The sequence below is a fragment of the Camelus dromedarius genome, chromosome 28 (genome assembly GCF_036321535.1).
Source record: "Camelus dromedarius isolate mCamDro1 chromosome 28, mCamDro1.pat, whole genome shotgun sequence".
Classification (NCBI taxonomy): Eukaryota; Metazoa; Chordata; class Mammalia; order Artiodactyla; family Camelidae; genus Camelus; species Camelus dromedarius.
In genome coordinates, this window is record NC_087463.1 from 7,846,456 (window position 1) to 7,860,195 (window position 13,740).

At 53.2% G+C, this 13,740-nt stretch overlaps 1 protein-coding gene across 7 annotated transcripts in view; it reads left to right on the plus strand.

Moving 5' to 3' along the window:
• The first annotated feature begins 4,935 nt into the window (after positions 1–4,935).
• CTIF (cap binding complex dependent translation initiation factor) overlaps positions 4,936–13,740 on the plus strand; it is a 282,841-nt gene continuing 274,036 nt past the window's right edge. For 6 of the 7 annotated variants that reach the window (XM_031441944.2, XM_031441948.2, XM_031441951.2 and 3 more), the window contains exon 1: positions 4,936–5,111. The gene's annotated coding sequence lies outside the window, so the exon portion shown is untranslated. Of the gene's footprint in view, positions 5,112–8,187; positions 8,382–13,740 lie in introns of those variants that run through there. The other variant, XM_064480325.1, reaches the window with a different exon arrangement.

Here is a 13,740-nt window from a genome sequence, read left to right on the forward strand (position 1 = left end):
TTCAGAATAAAGATTTAGGAGCCAGGGATTACAAACTAGCTGAAGAGGGAGACATCTAGGATGGGAAAGGGAAGAACATCCTTAGAGGCGGAAACTCTAAGCTACAGGGATCATAAGGGCTGCACGTCTCTCTGCACTTTTTCTCTTTCAGGCTCTTCTAGATGTGGATCTTTGGATTACAGAAATCAGAAGCCTCTTCAACCTAGTGCAAATTAAAGGGAATTGCTATAAAGATACAGAGAGATCAGGAATCCAAGAGAGGTATAGTAGAGGAACTGCAGCTACTCCATACACCTCTCTCCTTCCCTCTTCCTCCCTTTACCCTCCTCCTCTACATCCTCCTCTTGCACCTGGTCCATCAAGGCAGCAAGCCCCTCCTTCCCTCACCTGCCCGAAGAGAGCAGAGGCACCTTGAGCAGTAGTCTCTCAGCCTCTTCCTGCAGATTCTTGCAAAAGGGAATCTGATTGGCTCAGTTCATCTGCTGGAGCCAGGGCCACCTAAGTCCAGGCCTAGCCAATGGCCTGGAATCCCTCAGATCAGGTGTATGCCCCTGGTCCAATAAGCCTGGCCGCCCCTCCCAGGATGAAGGGAGCACAGTTCTTCTACAGTATAGCCTGACAAACGATGAAACCTGTCTCCTGCAGGCACGTGGGGGTGTATCTTTGCCCAAGTCCTCGGCATCTGCAAGTCCGTCTATGGATGAGCGGCTCATGCCACTGACCTGTGAGGTCTGACCGTGAAACAAATTGAGGAATGCTTGACGATTCATGGATTTCACTTACTGCCCTTGAATCTTGCAAGACAAGATCTGCTTGTCTTCTGTTCCCTCACGGATTACAGGGCTTTGTTAAATGACTATTACAAACCCTTCCTGCTCAGCTGGAATTAAACAGCTTAAAATTCATGCTTTTGGCTACTCAACTTTTAGCTTCTTTTGGCAGCTGGACTAAAAATTTTTCGAAAGGATAACTTCAGGTTTTGAAAATAATCTTAGAGAGCATAGACCGTCCCATTTTACAGGTGTGGAAACTGAGGCCCAGAGAGAGGGGCTGTCATACAGCAGGATAGGGGCAGGTGGGGCCTGGAAACTCGTTTCACACAGTTGGTTCCCCTGGTGCCTGGCAATGCCTTATGAGTAGCGTATGCCAAACAAACTTTTGTTGGTTTATTTCTTATTCAGCTTTCGCTTTTCTCAAGCTCATCATTTTCTGTCGATGCTCTTTCTCCACCACCAGCTTCAAGCCTGGAGGATCACGTTCCATCTGCCTTTCAGGTGTTGGTCTTTGGGGTTCTGTAGTGGAAGCTGAGATGAGGCAAGGGTGAAATTTAACCTGGTTCTATCAAGCCGTTATCTCTCCAGGCCAACACCACAGTACCAGAACGGAGACACTAAGACAACTTCCTTCCTTCTGCGGGGTCACTGGCCACCTAACTGATGCAGGATAAACCCACTCTCTAGCTCTCACATAAAGACACGACTTCTGCAATCCCTCCCAGGCCAATGTTACAAAACTGGGATTTAGGTTGCTGCTGACCTCCTCCTGATGGGAAGTTATAAGTGGATCCAGTCTCACTTTCCTCCCAGAAGTCTTCTCTGACATTCCAGCTTACTAGGAACGCTTTGTTCACGTAACAGCACCCTCATGCAGGACAGCACTCCATCAGTTCTTCTGTTATCTCATGGGTACCAGCCTGGCCTCCGCAGCTCCAGAAAGCAGGCCATTTCTTGGCCCCTGCACTCTGGTGGGGTCCCACCAGGCCTTCAATAAAAGTACTGACTGATGGAGGAAGGGCTGGTAGGAGGAAGAAGAGGAAATGGGAAGAAAAGAGAAATATTCCCTTTGGCTAATACCTGAGGAAAGTATGGATTAGGAAACGCAACAGCTAAAATCAGAGAGAAACAGTCTGGCTTTTAATTTCTAGGCTATGTGGTGACAAGCCAGACAAAGGCAACTCTCAGCAATTCAAATCTGCCATAATTAACCAAATCCAGTGTCGGTCCATTGACTCTGCATCCAGCAGCGCCTCTGACCTAAGCTTGCAAGTTGGGCATAAGACTGACTGCAGAACAGAGGAAGACACCACAGAGGGACCAAGTAAGCCCCAGGCCTCCCGCACTGGGAAGCCCACAGTTTCTAGTCTGAGTGACCCACAGAGTCTTCCTCTCAGAGACCCCCATTCCAGCCTGAGAGTCCCATCAGCAGAGGCCATTTCAGAGAGCTTTCGATAAGAAGACAAAAATGTCAGTCGGATGAGAGAATGAAAAGACTCTTATCATCCACTGATGAAGGTTGATTAGACTGGCAGTAAAGCAGAGAGCCAGGCTCTGGGGACGTGCAAAGCAGGAGGTAAGCGTTGATGGGTGGGAAGTCCAGAGAAGTGGCCTTGGGTGGTGTGACACTTGATGGGACACTTGAGCGTCAGGGTGGGGAGGGGAGAGTGTAACCACCGTCAGCTGGAGAGGGTTAGGGGAGCTGAGCCTACAGGAGCCAAGGACTAAAACTGGGTGAAGTTTCCTTGAAGACAAACCTAGCCTACTTCACACATGAAGATGAGTCACCTCCAGGAACGCTCCTTGCAGCACCAGCTCTGCGGGCCTAAGTGCAGTAAAAAATTGAAGGATCATTCTCCTGGCCCAGAAAGACCACGGGACAGGGAAAGGGATCAGCCATCATGGAGCATTGCTGTGCAAAGGAGCCGGTTGAAATGCACTGTCGCCATTGGCTCTCACAAGGCCAATAAACGTTGAATAAGCTGTCCAAGGTCACTAATCTGGAGGTGAAGTAAACTGCCCAAGGTCACAGATCCAGGAAGTGTCATGCCTGGCATTCAAGCTGAGGGGTCAGGCTGACTCTTAAGTCTGCGACCCCACCACTGGCCTCACTGCAGGCACAGCCCAGAAACAGAGGCGTGTGCTCTCCACGGATGTTTTGCATTCTGCATGTTGCTCAAGCTCTCCTCACCTCTGGGGGTGGATCCTGTTCTCACCTCCGGGGCTGTGATTTAAAACAAACTCAAAACCAAGACCCAGACAATTGCATTCTTGTTTCTTTGCAGACAGCGCACAGATCACACAATGTGCAAAACAGCACTGACAACAAAAGGCAGATAAATGAGAATTTGCTGAGTGGAGAGACTCGCGCACTATCACTTCATATTTTGTAAACCCAGGAAATCATCCAGATGTTAAAACATAAAAATAACTGCTGAGCCAATGAGGCATAAATGCTGAGGGACAAACCAGTGGGAAGAGTCAGGTGTGCTTAAACACGTTCCTCTGGCGCAGGGACTGGGCCTGGCACCCAGACAGCTGGCTTCTGGTACCCACTCTGCCTCTTACAAATACATGACCATGGGCCTGCCGCCTCCCTCTAGAAGGGAGGGGGTGACACGCCTCCATGCCCTTTAGTACAAGTCAAATGAGCTGCCTTACTGGATGTGACTGTGGATGCAGCTTCTTTCCTTTGATGGCTTCTCGAACGCTGAGTCTCAAAGCAGGACACTCTCAGAAAAAAACCCACCCCTCCTCCAAGGCCCACTGCAAGCCCCACCTTTGGTGAAAAGCCATCCCAGGCTCCTTCTGCCCTCAAGACCCACCCTTTATCCCGGACCCCACTTTTGTGGCCCTCCTTCTGCCCTGTGGAATTGCTGGGACTTTCCGAATTTGCTCTCTTATCTCTCATCTGGAGCCTTGGTTAGAGGCCCACCCCTTTCTTTCCCTTTGTTAAAAATCTTAGTGATTCTTAGCTAAAGTACTACCTCCTCCAGGAAGCCTTCCCTAACTATCTCCCAGCCCCATCTACCCTCCATCCTGGTAGTCTGCTCCTCCTGAGAAGAGCCTCCGGAGGTTTCCATTTAACTTTATGCTTATCCCTGTGTTAAATGTTGACCCATCCCCTATGCTTTCATTGACTGTGGTCTGTACATTAGACTTTGAGCTCTTTGAGGGCAGGGACTGACAGTCTCACTTGTCGTGGCATTCCCAGACAAGCCCCGTCTGTGGAGATTGCTCACCAAATGTTATATGAATTAATAAATGGATTTCTACGGCAGATAAACGTGTCACATAGTTCCTTCCATGAATTTCTAAACCCTTTGCTTGGAGGGTGTACAGCATATATTTCTCCAGAAGGCTTCTCTGTGCCAAGCTCAGCGCCTGGCACCTAGTAGGTACTCAGAAAACAGTGGTGATTTGGTTAAGTGATTACTGAATTATCCATTGCATTGAATTCTCCCAGCCACCGCGTCCCCTGACTTAGCCCTTAGCATGGCCAATGGAAAATTAATCGGTTGCAAAGTGCATATCTAATTACAACATCCCGCCCCTGCTACAGAGATGTTCAAATGTTAATTATAACATATGCATCTCAATAACAGACGTCGGCATTTAATGCAGCGTTAATAACTACACTTGAGCCGTCCAGTGCGTACACAAAGCTCCCTTTTATCTGCCATTAGGACGGACATAGCACTTAGAGCAAGGAAGTCCTCATTCTTAAAGCCGTCCTGTTCCTGAAACCAAATGTTTCCCTACAAGCCTGGACCGCGCCTAAGCCCCGAGTTCTCCCCACTCAGGGGTCCCCACCCAGGGCCGCGCCAGCGCGTGCGGGGAGAGGAGCGGGCGTTGGGCGGCAGGCTTTGGCGTGGCTAGACTGGGCTGTCTCTCCTGCTCTGGCCGCGTCCCCGGCGTCCCGGCGGCGCCCAGATCTCCAGGGCCCGCCATCCCGGGAAAGAAAGACGAACTACATTACCCAGCAGGCCTCCCGCCGCCCTCTTTCCTTTCAAGTCTTTGCACGTGGCCGGAGGGGAGGGCGGGGACTGGACGTCACTCTCCTACATTCTCTTTCCCTGTGTCAGAGCAGGGATCATTTTTTTTTTCTTTCCTCTACTCCTTCCCCCCCCCGCCCCTCCCTCCCTCTTTCCCTTCCCTCCCTCCCTCCCCTCTCGGCTGGGTTTTTGCGCTGGGGCGCCGGAGCCCCTCGGCGGCCGGGACGCGCGGAACTCGCGGCAGTAGTCGGCTCTCCCGAGCCTCCTCCCTCCCTTCTCCTTCCCTGCCCCCTCCCCCCACCCCCCGACTCCGGCTCGGAGAGGCGGCCTGAGGAACCCCGAGGTGAGCATCCCCCCGTCGGCCCCCCTATTTTAGTCATCTCCGCTTGCGGATCGATTCGGGGACCCGCGAGGAGGGCTGCGTGACGTGCGCGTGTTTATAGATAAATCCGGGAAAACCGCCCCCAACAATTAGCCCCCTTCCGCCCTCCCTGCTCCCGGGGCAGCCAGGCGTCCGCGCCCATTCAGCGTCCCCGCCTCTGTCCAGGACCGCACTGCCCGATCTCGCCCCCCTGCCCAGGTTTGCCCCTTCCCTGCCAGGTTCCCCGCGCGTAGGGCAGCCGTAGCCCTGGGGCTCCAGTGAGGAGGGGGGTTCTTGAGGGGCTTACGGCTGGAGCCCGGCTCGCGCTGAGCCGCGCTGTGTGGCCGCTGTCGTGTGCCGGATTCCGACCTGGGGGGAGGACGAGAGCGAGCGTGATTCCTCTCCCTTTTGTTTTGAAGCCCGCATTTGCTGCATCAAGCAGTTGGTTTAGTACCGGCCAAACTTGCAGCTGTTCTGACCGAGCTTTGGGCAGAGGTAGGGAGCGCGGCTCCGGGTGGCAGCTACGGGCCGGAGGCTGCTGCGCTCGCGGCTCCCGGAGGGGCCCGGGGAGAGTGTCTCCGCGCCGCCCCTCCCTCCTCTGGTGACTGATTGTGTCTGTGGCAGCGGCCGCGTGTGAGTGAGTGTGTGTGCGCGCCCTTCCCCACGGGCGCGGGGATGTCTGTCGTCTAGACAGTCTGCACCCTCCCTCCGTCCCCGGTGAGCCCGCGGGCCGCGGGGGCGCGGGGGATGGGAACAGAGGAGGAAACCGGATCGGTGGATCCATTGCGGTCGCAGCTTTGGACATTCCCCACAGCGGTGATTCTGTTGGCTTTTTAAAAATTGTTATTCCTGTCGCCGCGGTGTAATTGGGCTTGGAGGATAGATCCGTCCGGCGGAGCCGGGGTTAAGTTGACAGGCTCGGAAAAGCCAGCTCGCGGTGGCGGGTGACCCGAGCCGGAGTGGAGTGGGCTCCAGCTCGGGTTCTTCAGCAAGGAGGTGACTGTCCCGGACGCTGTGGTAGGGGTGGGGGTGGGGGGCGACGGGCAGGGGGCTGTGGCTGGTCTGCGGCGGAGGTCTGGTGCCCCTGAGGGCCGCGTTCCGGAGCCTGAGTGCAACTGGAGGAGGCGTCCCGGGGACTGCGCGTCTGAGTTGGGTACCTCTCTCCATTGACGTTAAATGACAGTCGGGGGTCTGAGCCCCTCAGGGGCTCGGCGTTTGCTGTTTGGTTTTGTGGAGTTTTCACAGTTGGGGGTGAGGGGCAGGTGTGAACAGAGAAGGGGGTGCGGCGTGTGAAGGGGAGGGGTGGCCGGCGCCGCGGTGTGCATCCCCACCCCGAGAAGAGAGGCGTCGTCTCCTCCGCCCAGCTGTTTGTGTGTGTACACACCGCTCTTGCGTGTGTGTGTTGGGGGGGCGGGGACCGCAGATCGCGGCGTAGTGAGGACGAGCGTGGGCCGCGATCTCCCGCGGGGATCGGTCCCGCCAGGGCTCGTAGTCGTGCGTGTGTCCGCGCTCGCGCCGGGGTTACTTGGAGAGAGGATCGTGCGGCTGGGGGCCCGGGGAGACCCTAGGGTTATGTGTGCGCGGGGTACGTGAGGGAGTCCCTGTCCGGAGACACGCCGCAGTCCTTTCCTTTTGGCCCCAGACGCCCCCTGACCCAGAGGGCTGAGTGCCTACTCGGTGGCGCGGGGGGCTGGTCTGACTGGGCCTGGAGGAGCCGTGGGTGCGCGAGTGTCGCCCCCCCCCCACCTCGGTTGACCCTTGGCCGCAGGCAGCCTGCCGCTGCCTAAGCAGATAAAGAATCAGCGCGCACTGTGCCCCCCACTCCCCCCGTTTTTCCTCCAGGAGGTAGTGAGGGCCAAAGGCTGCATGGCCTGCCCGGCCCCGGGCCCAGCCCGGCGCTGCCGCCTGTGCCGCCGCCGCCGCCGCCTGTGCCGCTGCCGGGTGCTCAGCCTACTGCACGCCTTTGCCGGCTCTTTCCGCTCGGCGCTGGGTCTCTGCGGTCTGGGGGTTCTCTCCCAGGCTAGGGGCCCGCTCGCACAAGGAGGAAGCCGCTGGAGCTGCGGGCTCCGTGGCGACAGGAGGCTCCCGAGGGCGAAAGTGACACAGCACCAGCGCCGCTGCCGCCCGAGCTGGAGAGAGGAAGGATCCGCCCAGAGGGCGGGGAGGGGCCGCAGGCCCGGTTCCTCCTGTCCAGCGCGGGGTCTGGGCCGAAAACCTCAGGGATCCCGGCTCCGAGCATGCTCGGAAACTGCCTGGCTTTCAAGAAAACCCAATTTTACTGGAACAGAACGCACTGAGCAGACGTTAGATGTCCGGTCCCTCACAGGATGCCCTCTGGTTGCCTGAGGAAGCTCCCTTTTTGAGTATTTGAAACAGGATTCGATTTACACACAGATCATCTCATCTGCTGCGTCAGGTGTCTGTCCTGGATAATGTACGCTGGGAGGCAGCAATTTTGTAACGCATTCTGCGGTACAGTGTCATTAGTAATTCACAGATTGCTAGAATAATGTGTTTGTATGACTTTACAGGGCTGTTCTCCCCCCCCACCCCCATCTTGTATCGGCGCATTTTTTAAGAGGGTCCTGTGAGGTAGGGGGGTATTAGCCCCATTTTACAGAATAGCACACTGAGGCTCAAAAGTGATGTGACTTCCCTGTGTCCTCTCTGTGAGTTCAGTCTATGGCTTTTAATTTAAATAGTGGCCACTTTTTTTTTTTTAAGAGTAGGTCTTGGAACCCCAGGAAGTACTGAACCTGAGAAAGGAAGGTAAATTGTGGCATTTATTCTTTGTCAAAAACACCTTTTGATTTGCTACCAGTCCTAATGAGAATAGGCATTAAAAAGCAGAAGTCTGCATTGCCGTTGTTATCACTCATCTGATAATTTGCTCTTGAATGATTGTCAGCTTTAATGCACCCAGTATATACCAGAATCATACCTGCATAAATGCATGTGGATAAATACATGTTTCTGCAACACATACCTGTGTTCCCATGGGTGTGTTCATGGGGGTCCTTATTGAAACCAAAATTTATTCTTTAGTTACTGGCTCCAAAACCATGGATTTAAAGTGTAGCTCCTGAGAAACCATACAGCACTCCTGTATCTTCAGGGATGGGAAAGCCTGGAAAAGAACAAAGAGCTCCTACATACTTGTGTGTATTTCTCAGCGTTCATGCACATGAAGGTTCTCAGACACAGCATGGAGGATGATTAGTTTTGACCAGCTAATCAACTACTCATTCACAGGTATGTACTGAGCACATACATGTTTGTGCATCTTGAAGTGCGTTCAAAGAAAATTTAATTTACCAGCTCTGCTTGCCAAAAACGTCTTCTAGCTGTGGAGGTAAATATAAGATTTTTAAGTCCAGCAAATGTTTACTGGGCACCTAGCTTAGGCTAGATCTGCTACTATGTTTGGGACACAGAAAGAAACAGCTAAGCTGCAGTACAATAAAACAGATGATTCAGAGCCAACAGGAGGGAATAAATCATAAATATTTTAGAGCACTCACCCTGGGACTTAGTTTCATGTATGTTGGTTGCAAGGGACTCATGGTGCCAGTCCCTAAGCTAGAGCAAAGGCAGAAAGAAGCAACTGAGGAAGAAGAGCCTTATGTCACTTGTTCCTCTGAACTTCAGACTATTTGGAACCTCCCAGGTGGGCCCTGAAAATATGTCCTTCTATAGAAGTTTGGCAGCTAGTGAGAAATGACCCTAAAGTCAACCAGGTTCATCTGCTAAGCATGAGGAGCTGACAGGTTTTTCTCCATGGTCCTGCCCCAGCTCCTGCCCCATGACGGGCTGTGATAGGCTATCTTCAGTGATAGGATGTGGCTTTGGTCAAGGTCTCACTCAGGCTCTGTCTGAGTTTAGTAGTTTCTGTCTTACAGGTCTGTGTAGATATTCTAATATGAGTCTGCTTTTTAGCTATTCGTTCCCAGACTCACTTCTGAGGTCCGTGACCCTGTCCTCCAATTTTATCTCAGTTTTGGGGGTCCACTGCCCTTGTTTTAAGGTTCTGTTGTTTGCAGCTCAGATCATGAAGGCGGAAGCAGGAGGTGGTGGTTAGGATGGGGAGAGAATCCTGAGCCCAGAGAGAGAACAGGAGGTACAAACAGACTGGCAAATTGCAGTTTTTGGGAAGTCTCCAAACGTGATGGCACTTTTGCATAGCTTACCCGGTAATGTGGCCGCCCCTTGTGATGCTCTTTTGGGGGGATCTCTACCTCTGGGCCTCACTGCTGACTCACTGGCCACCTGAGCTCGGCCGCTCACATTCAGGCTTTGCTCTTCTGCCCTGCTGCCTCATCCTGCATGCAATTTAATTTAGAACAATTCGGTGGTGGTAGCCTCCCTGAATTACCACCATGCTGACTATCGACATCTGCCTGTTATTTCTGAATTAAACCCAGGCCAGATCTGTGGTTGTTCAGAACAGGCTGAGAACAGACACGTCCTCAGATCTAGGCACCCGGAGCTGGGAAGGGCCTTGTCGATGAGCTGATCTCCTTGTGAAGACCTGAGGCCCAGAGAGGTGAAGGGACTCACCCACAATAATGGGGAGCTCTTGGCAGTGCGGAACAAGAACTCCTAAATTTTGATGCCTCATTTAATCTTTTTCTGTACTATGATGCTTTTCTTACTTCATAAAGTGAAAATGCTATATCTTCTTCTTTCTTTTGGTTCCAGGAAAGACCCTGGAATTCATCTTTTAGTCTTGGGATTTCTCTCCTTCAAGACTGGCCTTCCTTGCCCTGTCTTTGATCTTTGGTGCCCAGGAATCTGGATGATGGCATATATTTGGGGCCTTCCAGCACTCTTAAGTTTGGTCTGTGACCTTCCCTTCCTGTGGCAAAGTCCTCAGGAACCTCCTGGAAGTGTTTGCAAAGCTGTTATATATGTGCATTTTTCTAGGAGGGCCCACAGATTTCATTTGATTCTCACCCGACACAAGTAAAGATAAGAACTACCCGGGTCGGGGGCAGGTTGGTTGGCATTGGAGTCTGTTTTAATACCTTACACTTGACTTGGCTTTGCATCTTATGAAGGATTTCACACAGATTATCTCATCTGCTTTTTAAATTAGCCCTGGGAGGCTGTTAGCATTATTCCCATTTTGCAGATGGGGAAACTGAGCTACCACAGTTAGTGACATGCCCAAGTCACAAGTAAGTAGTAGAGGAGGGATCTGACCACAATGCTTCAGCCTTTGAATCCAGTGACCTGGGACTGAAGTGGCCCACCATGGCATAGCATCATTACAGTTTTGTAAGTGGGGGGGCTTCCAACTTTTTGGAGCTTCTTTGTGTCCACTGCTGGCTCATATCCAACTACAGAGCCAGCCCCAAGTGCTAACTTACCCAGGGGGTAGGATGGATAAAGTATGGGAGGCAGTTATCATAGCAGTGATATGTGGACTGGGGCCCATTTGGGATGATTTCATGGAAGAGGTGAATTTGGGGGTAGGTCTGGGGTTGAGGCAGACCTGGCAGAGGTTTTCAGCCCGGGCAGTGGCCCAAAAGGGGCGAAGGAGAAATGTATGTGTGCTTGGTGGGGGTGGAGCTGATTGAGGAGGTCGGGTGGACCCCGCAGTCAGAGGGGGGCTCTTTCTTCGCCTGGAGCCACAACGGTGAATAGGCACAGCCCTCCTGCCTTCAGAGAGCCCACTGTCTCACAGGAGAGACCAACACTTAAGCGGTTAAATTCTGCATGGTGTGGTGCGCGCAGTGGTGGAGAAAGTTCCCGTACAGACAAGGGCTACCTGTTCCAGCCTCAGAGATCAGAGAGGGCTTCCTAAGAGAGACAACACAGGAGCTGAATCTGAAGGTGTGAAAAGGAATTAGCCAGGAGAGGAGACAGAGGGAGGGCATTCAGGAGGAAGGGACAGTGGGTGCGAAGGCATGGAGGCCTGAGGCTGCCTGGTGTAGGAAGGGGCAGCAGCGGGGAGGTCAGGCACAAGACCGGGAGGCATACAGAGCCCAGCTCTGAGGAGCCTGTGCGCCTGGCTGAGGCCCTCGCCCTTCAGCATGGAGGATGGGGCTTTAAGCAGAGTCCAGGCACACAGCCAGGGACCAGAAAGGGACATGACTAGGAACCAGGCAGCCACTGGGCTGATGAGGCAATGACAGCAGGCTCCATGCAGCATCCGGGACACTGGGGATGAGGCCTGGAACCAGGGCGGTGCGTATGAGGATGGGGGCAGGTCATATATTAAAAACATTTGGGGAGTAAAGTGATTGCTTAGCTTTGGGGGGAAGGGAGGAGTCCCAGTGACTCCCAGATTTCTGGCCTCGCCGACTCAGTGGACGGCGGCCTTTACTGGGCTGTGAACTTCTGGTTGCTGGAGCAGGTCTGCTGGGGTTAGGGCGAGAAGAAGGATCGTGGTGAGTTTAATGTTAGATGTGATAAATTTGAATTACTGGCAGGATAGTCTAATGGAGCTGCCTTCCAGACGATACGATGGGCCGGGTAGATGCCGGAGGAGGAAGCAGATGTGGGCAGGAGCTACAGTTCTGGGAGTGGGACAGGGTTTGCCGTTGAAAGTGACTGTGGCGGGGGGCTGCTGTAGACAATAAGAAGACCTCTTCCTCCCATTGTCAGAGAATCCTTTGTGACTCCGGGCTGCTGTCGTCAGGGAAGCCGGGCGGGGATGCTGTGTCATGCTGGAGGCCCAGCTGGCAGAATCACACTTCAGCTGGAAGCATCAGAGTGAGTTAGGGGAGAGGCATTGTCATTTTCAGCATCCCTGGTGAGCAGAGCCCTGTCCCAGGCCCTCAGGGCTTGAGTAGAGGGCAGGGGAGACCTGGATGCACTTCGAAGGAGCAGACAGTCCAGTTGGGAGGCAAGATATGGACATTTGAAGCCACGAAAAAGCTGTAATTACCTGGGCAAATAGGATGCATATTAAAGGGAAGAGGGCTGCGGGTCCTTCTCTTCCTGCCACGCTGCGTTTTTATAGAGCTGCTGTATTTTGGGCAGTGCTCCAATCTTTTCATTTTTGAGTCCTCTGGACCTAAGGTCGTGCCTGGCATATAGTAGGCGTTCATCATACGTATTTGGATCTGCAGGGATGTGGCCAGAGTTAGCTGTTTGGGGCGGGAGGTCAGCCAGGGAAGGTCCCGGTGAACAAGTCCAAAGAGGGGATCCCAGCACTGATTTGGAATATTTTTAGTACCATAGCGAAGTGGAAATCTTGACAACCTTCCAACTACCAAGCACCTAGAAATGCTGTATGAAATACGACTAGCATCCTTTCAAAGAAGAGCTGAGCTCCTCGGATGTAAGGCAGATCTCCCAGGGAACTCAAAAGTGAGCGTGGACAGTGAGCTTGCACTGATGTTAGGCCAGGCCTGGGGGTGGAGGCAGCTGTGGGCATGTTGAGGGGGTCTCAGAACCAAAGGCACATGAGTCCTGACAAATCCTCCTCCAGGGCCCAAGGTGAGACTGGGAGGTGGCATGGAGGGCCCTGCCTCAAATGGGCTCCTGCAGAGGTTTGCAGGCTTGGAGAGGACGGAGGAGATGTTCATCCACTGGCATGGAAGCAGGGCAGGGGGAGATTGGGATGGGGAAAAGTCTTCCCTGGAAACTCGAAACCTCAGGCCTGTTGTGGCTTTGGATGTCACTATACATGTGGTCCAGAGGTCCCCAAGAGGCAGAGTTAGCATATAAAGCCTCTTTGGGCCAGGGGCCCCCAGCCTGTGGGCTCCAGGCTCTTGGGGGAGCTGGGAAGATTCTAGAGGGCTCTTTACCCTTCACTGACTTGGGTCTCTACCTTGAAGAGATGCTGCAGGACCCAGGTGACCTGGGAGAGGAGGAGGAGGGAGAGGCCTTGGTGGGAAACTTTGAAAAGGGCCTTTGAGACCCTTGCACACCGGTGAAGGTGTGTATGGCTGTGGAGAAAGGCTATGCCTGCCCTCGGGCTTCGTCTCTTAGCAGAAGCCTGCAGACAAGCTCATCCTGGAAGACTAGAACGTTCTCCCGTGCTGTTTACTCAGGCCTGATCTTTACAGATAAGGCGTCTGGCCAGGTTCTCTCTCAGGGTGCCCTATACAGGTTCCAGCTGCCACTGGTCCCCCAAAGACTCAAGATCATCCTAGAATTTCAAACTTGGGAGACACCTTAGAGGTCACCGAGTGGATCTCCTACCTGGTGTGGGAATCCTGAGTCCGTTAGCACTTGCCCAAAAGCCTCCCATGGCCAGGAGCGTGCTGCTTTCTGAGAAGCTGCCAAGGCCTGCAGTGAGCCTCAGGCCCTGCCCATGCATCGCCCCTGTGGCTGTTGTGAGAGATACCTTAAGCCTTTCCCCATCCTGCTCACTTTTGCTGGAAGGGGCTTAATTTGTCAAGCTAAGACTCTGTGAGAATCCAGCCAACTTCCCAACCCAACTTATTTAGCACAGAGGGAGCTTTTGAAGATGAGATGCAAGTTTTGCTGAGCTGGCTGTGATGTAGAAGTTTTGAGAAGCTTTGGCTCAGTGTTTCTCAGATTATGACTAGAAAAGCAAGCTCCTTCCTCCAACGCTCGGAATATGTTTCAGTTTACATGTAAGTGACTCAGGAGTCTGACGCAGGGCGCTGACGTTTACTGAGTGTCTGTTACATGC